The sequence below is a fragment of the Benincasa hispida genome, chromosome 5, assembly GCF_009727055.1.
Source record: "Benincasa hispida cultivar B227 chromosome 5, ASM972705v1, whole genome shotgun sequence".
NCBI classification, from domain to species: Eukaryota; Viridiplantae; Streptophyta; class Magnoliopsida; order Cucurbitales; family Cucurbitaceae; genus Benincasa; species Benincasa hispida.
Window position 1 is genome coordinate 15828727 of NC_052353.1, and position 15627 is coordinate 15844353.

Here is a 15627-nt window from a genome sequence, read left to right on the forward strand (position 1 = left end):
CACACTTTTAATTAAGACTTCCCTTCCCCCACAAGGAAAAAGACGACATTTCTACCTCTTGAGTAATTTCTAAGTGTGTTCCTTGATCACCGAAAGTCTATGCATTTAGTTTGAGAAAAGGAAGAAGGCGTCCTTAAATACATTCCCAATGGTGAACTTGAAGAAATTTTTGTGAATAAGCACGACAATTTGATACAACATTTGGAGAAAAATTAAGCTAGACTTCTTAAAGTTCACAATCTAGCTTGACACCAACTAATACATACGCAAGATCTATTTTCACACCCGTCCTTCGATGTAGCCTTAAGGAAAATGAGAATATCATCAGTAAAGAATAAGTGTGCTATCGAATGACATAATCATTGTTGGGATTTATGTCCTAAATCAAGTAGTCTATAAATCTTTGTAAATAGATTATTAATAAATAAAGTGTAACACCTCGAATTTTGTTATTAATATAATTTCAATATTTTCTAGTATTAAAGGGAATTTTTGGAATTTTCGAAATTTAAGTGTAATTATTGTGATTTGATCGCAAAAAGAAATAGGTGATTCGTCTTAATTGTTTAATCAGAGGGAAATTGTGGAAATTGAACTTTTTATATCACACAAATTTAATTTGAAACTAATGTTAGGAATTAATTTTATTTTGGGAGCGGGTTGGTTAAATTCTTTTTTTTTTAATTGAAAATTTTAAAGGAACAAGAGATTTAAAAGTGGAAGGAAGAGAATAAAATACGGTAAAATAAGATATAATGAAATAAAATAAAATAAAATATCTTATTTTATTTCTTTATTTATTATTTTTCTTTTCTTTTTCCCTTCCCCTTCTTCTTCTCACGCAAAGGTGACCCACCCAACTTTTCTTCTCCACGCTGTCTACCGCCGACCCAGCCTCCGCACCACTTGCCTCTCATGCCGCTCGCCCTTCTTCACACTGCTCGTCGCGTTGGCGCTTCCTCCCAGCCGTTGAAGTCGACACTAAGTCATAGATCTGAGATGCACGTCCTAGCTGTCTCAGTCCTAGATCCAGCTGCTTGCCCTCTACCTTCATGTCGACTCTCCGGAAAATTCAGATATGAAGCGCTGCCTTCCCGTTCGCGACCCGGCACTGCCCCTTTCTCAGTCGGCTAGATCCGACTCCCATCAGCGATGCGCCACTCGATGGAGAGCTTCAAACACCCGCCTTTCTTTCTCTGACCCACGAATCTGTAGCTTGCCGCCTCTGGTTGCGAATCGCTGCTGCCTAGGTTGTGCGACTCCACTCCGACACCACCGTCAAGCAGGATGTCGTCGCCACTCGCTGGATCTACTAGTTTGGGTGAGTTTTGCTGGGAATTTGAGGATTTGTGGTTCAGGTTTTGAATAACTAACCAATTATGGGCCTAATTACTGGATTTATTGTGATTTTGGATTTTAGATACAAAGTTTGGAGGCATTTTAAAGTCTTTTGGGTGCTACTGACAAGATTATGAGTTCCGTCAATTTTGGTAAGTTTTGGGTGAGTAATTGGTTTGGTTCCCTTTTTTATTAAGGGTAATCGTTGAAAATTTAGTTATTATATTTTGGTTTTGATTTAGGTTCAGTTTGGACAAATAAATAGAACTTTGGAACTGGCCTCGAACCAAGCCGCAACTTCGGTAAGTTAAATTTGTGGTCATTTGATTTAATTTGGTTAATTGGATTTAGACCCCAAAGATGAGTTTAAAACCTTGGATTTATTATTTTTGGACTAGGGGTGCTAAATTAATATTTGTAATGTATGTTATAGGGTGGATTCAAAGTCTTCCAAGAGTTGTAAAAAGGTTAATTACTTGGGTTAATTTGGGACCAAATTTGAGGTAAGTAATTTTACCACTGGAACTGCCCATGGGCCAAGCTTTAGTTGTATGCTAGCACGGTGAGTGTATGTTATGGTAAATTGTTAGCATGTTGATTGATAGTACGACCTGAATCAAAGTATGTTCTGGCACGAGTTTTGAATTATTTAAACACACATCTAAGCACTTGATTGTTAGTATGTGATGGTATGTGTTTTCATATGTTGACGTCTGATCTACTGGTGTTGAGGCATACTTGTATGTTGTAGAATTATGATGTAAGGTTTACATGAATGTTGTATAATATGTTGTTGAGGATTATGCGTATGTGATGGAGCCATGGTACCAAGGATTTCATGTATGTTTCAGAATTGTACGGTGTTGATTCTTTGAACATTGAGACTGTGTGAATATCCTCATTGATTAGTTAGATGCTCACCAGTTTTGTGTTTCCTTCGGGATTCACCAATTTGTGTTTCCTTCGGGATTCACCAGTTTTGTGTTTCCTTCGGGATTTACCAGTTTTTTGTTTCTTTCGGGATTCACCAGTTTGTGTTTCCTTCGGGATTCACCAGTTTTGTGTTTCCTCCGGGATTCATCAGTTTTGTGTTTCCTTCGGGATTCACCAGTTTTGTGTTTCCTCCGGGATTCACCAGTTTTGTATTTCCTTCGGGATTCACCAGTTTTGTGGGCATACTTAACTACAATAGGATAGGACTTAGTCTCTTGTCTGTTTCATGTGTTTACATGCCATATGCGGGTATCTAGAGAACATAGATGCCTACCCTAACCCCAGTGGTGGGGCTACTTACTGAGTATTTCATACTCATTCTTTTTTATGTTGATGTTTCAGGTAAGTGTAGAGATGTACCGGCGATGGCACAGCGGAATTCGTGATCGTGCCACTGGGACTAGTTTTTACGCTTCCGCATCATGAAATTTAGAGTCCTTATTTTTCCCTTAATGTTTAGTTTTACTGTTTGAAACTTATTATGAAGGATTGTCTTTTTTTTTATACTTTTAATAGTCTTTACGACTCATGAGTACCCTATTAACTGTTTTAACAATTGCATTTAATAAACGTCTTTTGAACTTCTCTTATTTAATTAGCATTTATTTCAAATAATGGCGCGTTGTTTTAAATTCTGTGCATGCATTTATTTTAGTAACGGCCTTATCTAAGTCCTAGGGGGTTGGGTCGTTACATAAAGTGTTATCTGTTTTTCAAATAAGTGTTATCTGTTTTTCAAATAAGTGTTATTTGTTTTTCAAATAAGTGTTATTTATTATCTACATAACTCGAATCTAATAAGCTAAGATCCAAGTTTATTTAATGTACTTGAACGGTATATGGTTAACATATAAGTGGATCATGTTCAAGAAATAACCTAAAAGGTTTATAGTATATGGATAAGGTGATACATATCACTTTGTAAATGTTATAAATATTGTAAGTGTTACAAGCAGTTTGATCCAAATCGTTCATATGAAGGGGTTTCTGTGAGTTTGTATAAGACTGGATCATGGAATACAATCTCTCTTTGTAATACCGTTAATTGAAGAGAATTATATTTCAAAGATAACCATGTAACTCAATCTCAATCATGAGTGAGTTATGAACCCCTATTCACGATGGTTGTTCTTTGATTTGCATGGGTAAGAGTTGTAGGGATAAAAGCCCTAGCGTAGCAGAATTAATCAAGACCTAATCTCGAAATTAATTTAGAAATTAAAATACCCAGTACACTACAAAAATAAGAAAATCATAGAGACAATAAAAAACTTAACCTACTGTAAAAAAAAATCTAGGTTAAGCATGTTTTTTTTTTAAAAAAAAAATCAATTCTAGGAAAGAACCTTACTTTTCTATGACGATTCAGACAAAATGGCCAGTTCTCCTTGGGATTTCTTGAACACCATCAATATGGAAACCTTCTTATTCTTTGACAATTGAGATTGGTTTAAGGGACCAAAATCTAATTCAGAAGAAAGGGATTTTTTTTTTCACAGAATACTTTTGTGTATCAAATCACTATTACCTGCAAAAACTTACGTTTTGTAGTATTTCAATCAGGAATGAGGGAGAGAGAGGAGAAACGTGGGATAGCCCACGTTTGAGATAACTCCCCTATGTGGGAGTTATCTGATTTAATTAATTAAAATAATTATTCATTAATTAAATTATTCATTAATTAAATCTAATTTAATTAATGATTTCATTTAAATCATATTTAAATGAAACATCTCTCACATAACCTATAGTTTTAATTCAATTAATTTAATTAAATCAAATCAAATCAAATTAAATAATTATTTAGTTCTCCAATTATATAATTGTCAAATTAAATATCAAATATTTAATTTAGCCTACATTTGAATCATATTCAATTGTATTTCTCTCATAATCTATAGTTTTAATGTGTATCTAATACACATTAATTTTTAACTTATAGTTTTAATATGAATCCAATTCATATTAAATTAATATTTGAACTCCTTCAAATTCTCCCATAAATTAAATTTGAATCATATCCAAAATTAAATTTATATTATAAAGCTTAATTAAAATATAAATTTTATATTATAATGTATCATTATACATTATATTATTTTCAAGTGAATTTGAACATTTCAAACTCTATTCAAGATATAGTTACTTCAATTCTCTTTACGAGCTAGGAAGGAGACCTCATGGACCTACACATTAGAAACTCCAACGATATGAGATTAATTGGCTAAACTCATTAACCTCATTAATCAATATTTGTTAACTATGTGTACATTCCACTAAAAACCCAAAGCTACACTCTTTTCACTACAGATATATTCCATGTCTACGGATATGGACCAATAATAGCAAGTTAGTCATTCACGAGTGTTTGTAATACCAGCTGGGTCAAAGTTACCATTTCACCCATGGGTTACTTCTGTATCATTAAGTACTAGTGCTCATCTAATGAACAATCTATTTATGGTCCAACTATTAAACAAAAACCCTCTCGAGCTAGTGAGAGGGCAAGGTTCTTTATTAAAGTCCTGGAGACACCACTTAATGGAACACTCATCTACTTACCTAAAGTCAGGAAGGAGTGAAATCCATCTTTTATTATTATGTTCCCAACTTCCCACTCGGTCTTGTCCCCAAAATGGTAGGCATATTGAGGCGGCGAACTGGTCACTCTCACCCATACAAATCAAAAGACAATCCCTTGTGAACAATAGACTCAGGATTAAGACTAAGTTGCCTTAGTCATCCTATTGAAATATAAACCTAACTAGTCAACGAAGTTACATCTAGTGGTTATTATTTTGAGGTGCGGTCTTATGCAAACTCATTGCATGGGATACCCCCACTCGCATGTCACCTACACGAATGCCTTGGATCATTGCGTTTGTATCAAATACAATGTGGGTCATATTCATAATGTCACTAAGATAAAGTACCTAACCTTATCCTTATATTATAGACCATTTAGGTTGTATCTTGAACATTGATCATTGTACATCTCCACATACAATTCAAGACTCGTAAGATAACCTAAGATATTAGTTAATTTGGATTTAGGGTTATTAAGACAAAATGAATACAATACAATCAATACCAATTATTAAAATAACATCGATATAACTCTTTATTGATGACAGTCAATTATTTACATTTACTATCTACGAGTGTTAGGACATAAAATCCAACAGAAGTGGCCTTAGCTACTGACTCAATATGCTTACCATTTTAGGGATGATACCAAGTGAGGAGTTGTAAACATAACTTCATAAGATGGAATTTACTCCTTCCCAACTTTAGAGAAAGTAGATAGGTTGTTCCCTTAAGTGCTGACTTCGGGACTTAAACAATGAAGCCTCACTCTCTCACATGCCCGAGAGAGATTTTGTTTATGGTTGGACCATAAACATAATTGTTCATTATAGGATCAGTGGTACAAAAGGTGCAAGAGGTAATTACATGAATAAAACGGTAATTTGACCCAACTGTAACTATGAACAACCTATGAAGGATTGACTTATATAATATGGTTAAACCAATGGAAACATAAATATACTACAATTCATAAGAATACAACGATGACTTTTTAATGGAGTACCCACAGTTAATGAATGATGATTAATTTAATTAAAGAGTTTAATTAATTACTGTAGGTCAAATATGTTCCTCTGCTAGCTCACAAACGGATTAAAACAAGGATTTCAAAGTGGAAGAAATTTGAAGGGTTCAAATTACTTTAAAGGAATTAATTGTGTATGACATAATTAATAATTAATATAATGTATATAGATACATTATAGAAAAAATGTAATGGGTAGTAATTTAATCACAGGATTTTGCAACTATATCTTTATTATTTTTTATTTTGCATTTATGGCAAAATTGTCAGTTTTGATATTTCATTTATTAATTTTTTCGAATTTGCCCTTATAATAAATTTAGCCTTCTTATTATTTTTCTCTCCAGCGTTTTTATATTCCTAAAAGATTATAAAAAAACAAATGAAAAAAATGAAAAAAATGTGTAAGAACAATAAAGTCGGTTTGTGGTGCGTGATGACAGTCCTACCTCCCACGCGTTCTACTTTATTTATCCACACCCTTCTACATTGATTTGCATTTACCCATTTACCACTTATCACACTTGAATCCATCACATATTTAATATTAGGTGTAAATATTATATAATTGATATCTTAATTAAACTAGCTAAATGAACTTTTATGTATACAATAGCCCAAGTATATCGGTAAGCTGATATGTACAATATTAAAGTGTATTAGTTAGCTTATATATTTATTATCAAAGTGTACCAATCACATAATTGATATACCTAAAAGAGAGTATATCAGTAAAGCATACACGTGTTTCATTTAAAAGTATTAGATATAAAATATTATAAGAATGATATTCCAGATCTATCAATTATTCAACAATATATCAGGTCTAAGATATAGTGTATCATAAATCAATTAGTAAATACTTGAGGTAAGATATATGTCAACAATATATCTAATTTTAATCAACATTCCAAGTGTATTGTCGGTTGTATATCAAATAACAATCAACAATCAACTAGTATATTTTGAAAAAAAACCGTGCATGTTTCATTTTATAAGTATGATATACATTGTAAGTGTATAGTATTATATCAAATGTAAGACACGAGTGTATATTAGACATCAATCAATAAATACTTGAAATATGAATGTACATCACTATATTTAACAACAATCAACATTCCATGTGTATCGACAATATATCCAATGACAAATCATTATCCAATCAGTAATTTGTATTTTTGAAGTAAAACATGATTGTTTCATTTCATAAACATGACATTCCAAGTATATCAGTAATATATCATATATAAGACATAAGTGTATTAGACATCAATCAATAAATACTTAATTAACTGATATAATTAAAATAAAGTATATTAAAAATATATCATCTACATATATTTAACATCAAGTATATTACTTAACAAATGAACTTGAGATTGAATATATTAATAGCAGAGGGTATTTTAGGCTTTTAATTTTTCAAAACTTGGGTTGGGTTGATGTTTGCTATACATGCAATAGAGAAAAAGTGAAGACATGCTTGCAAATTTTATAACCTTTTTTGTTAGGCATGCAAATGTCTCCACATTATAATATAAAGTTAATTTTGAATAAGATTCAAATTGAACTATATAATATGAGAGAATTAATAATTGAATATGATTCAAATATACAATAAATATATTAACTAAATTTAGATTTAATTAATAATCAATTTAATTAGTTTTAATTAAGCTTGTTAATTAAAATCAATTAATAAATTAACTCCTCTGCAATGCAGGGGAGTGGATTAGTGGAGGTGAGGGGAGTTACAACTCCTTTCATGTATTAAAGTTGCACAACAGTCTACAATTAAAGGACGGTTATTTTTCTTGAAAAATCTGAACAATCTCTCTCACTCTCTTGCTCTCACATTTATAGAGAAATAGTTCTCTAACCAAAAAAGTTTTTCCTTCTCTAAACTTCCAATTGGATCTCACCATCCTCCTTGTTCCAAAGAGAATTGTAGAGAAAACTGGTGGTCGTGTCTTGCTTGGAGATTCAAGAACATGGTTCGTTTGATCGTGTTATTTTCATTCAAGAGCGGGAGAAGATTTCAAGAAGAGTTTCTTCAAAGATTTGTTACTCTTCTCCTTTAACCATCCTGTAAAAGCATGATAATTGTTTAAAAGTTTTGGGGTAGGTACAGAGTATAGGTGACTTGAAAGTCATGAAATTAGGTCTATTTTAGTTTTTGAAGCACACTTGGGTGCTTTTTAAAGAATTTTTGGAAACTTTGTTGGTTTTGGGATAGATAGAAAGATGAACATGTTTGAACTTTGTTTAGAGGACATGCACTTAATATGCACGTTTAGGATTTGTTTATAAGTTTTAGGGTGTGTATAGAGTATAGAAGACTTGAAAGTCATGGAATTAGGTCCATTTTAGTTTTTTAAAGTACACATGGGTACTTGAAAGTCATGATTTTTGGCCTCTCTTAACCAATTTGGAGCCTATAAAAGAGGGAGAAGTCTTCCATTTCAATTACCATCTCTCCATCATCACTCCAACCATGACCCATCCACGAAGTTCAGTCCTTCTTGGACAAAATCTCATCTTTTCCTGTCAGAGAGCTTTAAGAACAAAAGTTCCTCTGAAGTCTAAGAGCTCTAGCTAGGTCATCCCTATCTTGTGAAAACATGTGGAGTGAAAGGATTTGCCCTTGGAAAAGGAGAATTGCCCTAGGAAAAGACTAGGAGAGTGAGGCTTGCCTCGAGGCACCATCATATTGTTTTTCCAGTAATTCTTTTAGTTTCTCTTTACATTTCTCTATCTTTATTTCTCTTCATTCTTTGAACATTTATCTTGTAATCATGATTTATGAACTAATGAAATATATTCATTTGTTCTTAACCGTGAGCTAAATTCTTTAAGGGGTTCAATTATGTGAATACCTTAGAGCTTTATGGCTTGACTAATGCATATGCTTCATACCTTTTTGGCTTTTGCATTTACTTTGTTGAGTTTATGGATAAATATTGTTAAATTAAACTAATAACTTAATTTAGCAATCTAGTGGAGTCTTAATACTAAGAAGGTTAGGATATAAACTGATATCATAAAGGAATATGGGTCTAATAGCCTAGAAATAGGATTATTACACAAGTTTAGAAAGAAAGTACATACTAGGATAAAGAAATTGCATGTGAATTAATCTAAGATCAGCTAACCATAGAAATATGTGCATTAGCTGCTTGGAGCTTCTAAAGAAACTTGATACAAGACCGAATAGGAGAGATTTTTTATCCATGACTAAATCATTATCCAAGTATGATGTGGTCGCATTGCCCAAGGCACATAACTCTTTTAGTTGAAACATAACTGTGTCCCTGTTCAACATTCTTATTTATTGCTTTTATCAATATTCTACCTCAAAATCACTTATTTACTGATTATCTCTTGGTTTGCATAGAAAATTTCTTCTTAAAAGAATTAAATTGCATAAATAATCTTGTGAGATTCAACTCTTAGAATACTCCAAGATTTATTACTTCATCGATATTGTATGCTTGTACTTAGACCCTATTTATTCTCATTTTATAATTCATATACATTTTGTTGATTGCTTCTATACTTTGGACAAGGTTAGACATGTTCCATTAATGATGAAAAGTTTGATATCTTTAGTGCGCTCGATAGTAAGGGTTGCAATTTCAAAGGTAAAGGTGGAGCGATGTATGATTACAAGGGTTTAGAGGTAGTTTTGAGAGGCATAAAACATGGAACATTGTATTTTCTGTTAGGTTCCATAATAACAGGTTATGTTGATTGTATCGTCTGTCGTTCACAAAGGGGATATGACTAAGTTGTGACATATGAGATTTGGTCATATAAGTGAAAAGAGAGATGTAAATTCTACTAGAGAGGGATCTTCTGTGTGGGCATAAGGCGTGGGATCTTAAATTATGTGAACATTGTGTATTTGGGAAGCTTCATCTAGCAAGTTTTCAAGGGGTGTTCCTCGTATAAAAGGGGCACTTTTTGCATCCATTAAAACTATTGGAGACCTTCCAAAGTTGAGTCTCTTGGAGGCAACAAGTACTTTATGTATATAATTGATGATTATTCAAGAATGACTTGGGTATTTATGATGAAGCATAAAAGTGAAGCCTTCAAGTATTTTAAGCAATAGAAGATTTTGATTTAAAAACAAACTGGGAAGAAGATCAAGAGATTGTGAACTGATAACAATCTGAATTTTTGTGGGTATGAGTTTAATGAGTTTTGTAAAATCGAGGGGATTGTTCATCATCGTAAAATAAAGGATACTCTACAGCAGAATGAGGTTGCAAAATGTATGAATCAAACATTGTTGGAGAGAGCAAGGTGCATGCTCTCTAATGTTGGGTTGGCTAGAAGGTTTTAGGAAGAAGCGAAAAATTCATCATATTATTTGATTAACCGTGGACCCCACATAGGTATTGATTATAAAACGCCTTATGAGGTGTGATCATGTAAACCTACAGATTATTCTTTATTAAGAGTTTTTTTTGTTGTACTACTATCTTGAAAGAATTGAATTTCTTAGTGGAAGTATTGAACATAGTGCCAATGTTAAATAATTTTGAAAAACACAACATTCAAAGAAATACAAAGATGAAAACATGATAAATATTTAATTGTACAACATGCTACAGAGAAGAGAAAGGATAAAACAGAACTTACCCTTGAAGACTACTCTTCACGTAACTCCTCTACTCCTCTGGGACAACACGAACAATATCTCCCTCGAACTCAACGTACTACAAGATCTTTCAATGAACACGACCAGTCACGAATAGGGGACACCACCAAAAGAATTTCTTGCTATTCTCAGACAAGGAGTGAAGATTGTGGGATCTCTAGTGTTTTGGAAGATGAAAGGAACTGCAGAAAGTTTTCTTTTGGAGATAGATTATTTTCACTGTCATTTTCTGTAACTCTTACAGAAATAACTTATGAATGTCCAATGTGAGAGAGTGATTATGGAGGGGAAGTTGCAACTCCCTTCTAGTTAACTGGAAGTTATTCTTATTTAATTGAACATATATTAAATCCTATTTAATATATTAATAATATTAGTTAATTAATAATTAAATATCATATATTTAATCATACTAAAATGACATCCTCTCACATAACCTATAGTTTTAATATGAATCTCATTCATATTAGTTTTAACTTGTAGTTTTTATATGAATCACATTCATAGAATTAATATTTGAATCTGATTCAAATATATTAATCTCATATATTATATAATATTAATTATAAATCAGATTTATAATTAACTATATATTACAATGTATTATATTAATTTGAATCTCATTCAAATACTTATCTCTCTTATTAATTATAAACATATTTATAATGAACTATAATGTATCAATATACATTACATTAATTTGAATCTTATTGAAATCTTTGTCTCTCTTATACATAGTATTAATTATAAATTATATTTATAATTAAGTATATATTATAATGTATCAATATACATTATACTTTATATTAATTATATTAATATAAAATTTCCCTTAAACAATTTAAACAATTCAAATTATTTCAAAACCATTTATCCCTTTTTCTATCCTTAGTGAGCTAGCAAGGGGACCTAATGGACCTACAAATTAAAAGCTCTAGTGATATAAGATTAATCAATTAAAATATTTATTAATTAATCAACATCCATTAACTGCAGATCACTCCACTAAAGACTCATAACCGCACTCTTCGCACTACATATATATTTCTGTATCTATAGATATAACCAATCAGCAGTAAGTCAACCCTTTATGAATCGTTCGTAACTACAACTGGGTCAAATTATCATTTTACCCCTATAGTTAGAACTAACTCCTTAAGTACCATTGATCTCTCTAATGAACAATTAGTTGTAGTCCAAATATAAACTAGACTCCTCTCTGGCGAGTGAGAGGGTGAGGCGCCTCATTGTTCAAGACCCGAAAGCAGTCTTTAAAGGAGTAATTCATCTACATACCCTAAAGACGGGAACAAATGAATTCCATTTTGTGTAATTATGTTCTCAGTTCCCTACTCGGACAAATCCCCAAAATGGTAGGCTTATTGAGTTGCTGAAACATACCACTTTCACCCATACAAATCAAAGGATTTCCCTCATAGACATGGGTTCATGACCCACTCAAGATTAAGGTCGAGTCACCTATGGTCATCCTATTGAAATGTTATCCTCTTCAAGCAACTGTGTTATAAAGAGAGACTAATCATCGTTTGTAATACTTTATAACTATTGTAACAATTAGAAAATGGGCTGTTCCGTAGTGTCATCAAGATAAGACACCTAACCTTATCCATATACAACAGACCATTTAAGTTATTACTTAAACATGATCCACTTATTTAAGTTACATACAGTAGCATTGAATCTTAGTTTATTGGATTGAGTTAGACATTTCTAAATGTCAAATAAAATAACTTCTTATTTTATTAAATAAATGAACTTTGTTTATACATTACAAACCACGAGATTTAGGGCACAATCTTCAACAATCCAATCGAAGTGTACCAGATGTTGAGAGTTGAGATATGATTCCATGTTCTATCAAATAGTTATGAAATCTCAAATCCATATACTCTCCACCTCAATCTAATTGAAGTATTTTTATCTTTTTACCTAATAAGTTTTCAACTTCATCTTATACTCCTTGAACTTTTCAAGAGCTTCAGACTCATATTGCATTAGGTAAAGATAACCATACCTACAATTATCATCTATGAATGAGATGAAATATCATATCCTCCTCTAGCTTTAATATTCATCAGACCACAAAGATTTAAATGTATAAGCTCCATGATTTCTTTGGCTCTATAACCTTTTCCAGTAAAAGGTCTTTTAGTCATTTTACCCTCAAGGCACGATTCACATACTGGTAAAGTGTCAATTTCTAACTCACTTAGAATTATACTCTTTACCAATTTCTCAATCCTATTGAGATTAATATGACCTAAACGTATATGCCAAAGAAAGGTATCATTTTCAAAAGAAACTCTTCGTCTTTTAGTCTTTGAAGTTTCTATTTTGAACAGTTCAATATTAAGAAGTGATTTATATGCTAACGGCCTTAGCACATATAAGTTACTTTCTAAACTGGTAAAACATATCTCAAATCCATTTCTTGAAATAAACGCTTTATTACCAAGAAATGAAACATTAAAAGGATATTCAATCGGCAGAACCTGGAATAAGATTCCTCTTAATATTAGGAACCAAATAGATGTTATTCAATAACAAATAACTATTCTTACTAAAAAAAATAACTTTACATTCCCTACAACAACAATTGAGACAACCTCCTTAGTCCCTACTTTCATTGTCATTTCTCCAACCTTTAATTTTTTTTAAGGAATCAGATTCCTAAAATGAAGAACAAACATGATTAGTGGCTCTTAAATCAAGCACTAGGTAGAATCATCATTCTCTACTAAGCATGTTTCCAAAATAAGTAAATCAGATTTGCCTATTTTGGACCCGTCCTTGTCAATCAAGGGCTCTTCTATGACAACTCCATTCATTTCAGCAAAATTATATGGACCATCATATCGAACACTTATTCTTGAAAAAATGTTCCCTCTTCCAATCTTACATTGTGAATGAGCTTGAGCACCTTATGCAAAGATCCCATCATCTCATGAGCAGTTTGCATAAGCTTAAGCATCTCAGCCAAGACATTAGGTATGCTTGCCAAGATGTGGATTCAAGCTTGTTAATTAGCCTTCCTTCACTTGTCATAAGCCTTACGAACATATCGTTTGACATTTGGACCAGAAGTTTGCGGACACTCCTCATACAAGACGAATTCTAAATCATTAACCACTAACTTTGTATTAATTAAAGTTTCCTATGTTGTATCATTTTTAATAGTTAACTTTTTTGAAGCTAATCAGGAAATAATTGAACTTGACATATTTTCTAAAACCAAATTAATTCATTTATATCGGAAATCTTGTATAACTCTTAAAGCAAATCCAATCATATTTTAGCAAAATAGTAATGAACCCTAATCATTCTTTTTACAATGATACTTTAGTGATTTAAAATAAAAGCTACCATAGGGCAGTAAGTTACTCATTCACTGAATTGAGACATTCTCAACCAAATATAATACTAGAATAACTCTTATTCCTATAATATTTAGTTACCATTAGTTTGGTCAAAAATTCATTAACCACCTTAGTGAATTCTTGTAAGCATAACTAGTCATTTTGGAATTTAAAATTTTTGCCCAAATTACTCTGCCGTAGGGAAGAACAATATTGAGAAAAAAAATAATAGTCCTATCTTTTTATAGAGTTAACTTTGTTATTAACCCATGCAAACACCATCCGTAGGGGGATGCATCAAAGGCGCCTCGAGGCCAAACATAAATCTCATGATGTCAACTAATAATAGAGACTGCGGGATACGTTGACGCACATTTCTCTCCCACTTACTATAAATACTTCCTTTAATTCACCTTGATATTGATAGTTGAAGAAGAAAGTCATAGCATAGTTGAGTAAGAAAAGTCATAGCATGATTGAGTAGGAAAAGTCAAAGCATAGTTGGGTAAGAAAATCATAGCATAGTTGGGAGAGTTCAATTCATAGCATAGACTCGTAGCATAGTTAAGGAAGCCAAACTCATAGCATGGTTAAGTGTTGGATGCATAGGGGAGGTAACTTGGACACATAGAAGACCTCCAAGTTGAAGGGATCGAATCCCAAGCAGAAGCATGTAATCGTCTTGCAATTTTGTTTTTTTATTCTACATAAACAAAATATGATATAAAAATAATAACAAATGGATAAACAATCAAGATTAACATGCATTTAAGAAAAGAAAAGAGGGAAGAGCTAAAACTTACCTTTGTAGATTTTCAAATTCTTCATGGTTTCCTCCACGTCTTTTCAATGATCAAGGGACACCACTGTAAATGAAACCTTGCTATTCTCTAGAATGTCAAGAACTGTATGTGTGGTCTCCAAGACTTGGAAGAGGAAGAAGAAGTAGTAGAGAAATGAAGAGAGATTTTGAGAGAAGTAGTACGAAATTCACAATTCAACTATATCACATACATGCGCCATGGAGACCTATTTATAGAAAGAAGGGGTGACCCATTCTCCTAGCCTTTTCTATTCCTACTCTAGTTATAATTTAATCAAATAACTTAGTATGCTTTGTCCCCACTCACATGCATCCTAGGAAAACTCCCAAGAGGTTACCCAACATAGGATTCCTTCAAGCTAAGCACGCTTAACTTTGGAGTTCTTATGATTGAGCCACCGAAAAGGAAGGTGCACCTTATTGGTATAGGTAGTAACTTTCAATTCTTTTTAAGTATTTCTTGACCATACTTTCATGTCCTCAGGATCCCTCTCATTCAGATATGATATCGGTTCATTCATGTACCCCTCTTGAACTCGGGTCATTATATAACTCCTTAAATACAACTGATCCCTCTAATGAACAACAGTTTATAGTCCAACTATAAACTTGAAGGAGTTCTAATGAAAGAATCTTAAGCGGAAGTGGATCGACCAAATATTGAGCGGAAGTGGATCGAACAAACAACAAAATATGCATTTACAACTAAATTACAACATGCTTTAAAAGAAAAAGGTTTCAAGAAACCTCACCTTTGAAGACTTTTTTCTTCACTTTTTCCCCTGAATGAATCACGAACTCCTTGAAGACCTTC

General features: G+C 32.4%; 1 long non-coding RNA gene across 1 annotated transcript; it reads left to right on the top strand.

Annotated features, from left to right (window-relative positions):
- Nucleotides 1-1148: 1148 nt before the first annotated feature.
- Nucleotides 1149-1627, top strand: LOC120078538. The gene is made up of 3 exons (XR_005482034.1): nt 1149-1321; nt 1421-1490; nt 1581-1627. It is a non-coding gene; the product is annotated as an uncharacterized LOC120078538 (long non-coding RNA).
- The last annotated feature ends 14000 nt before the right edge of the window (nt 1628-15627 follow it).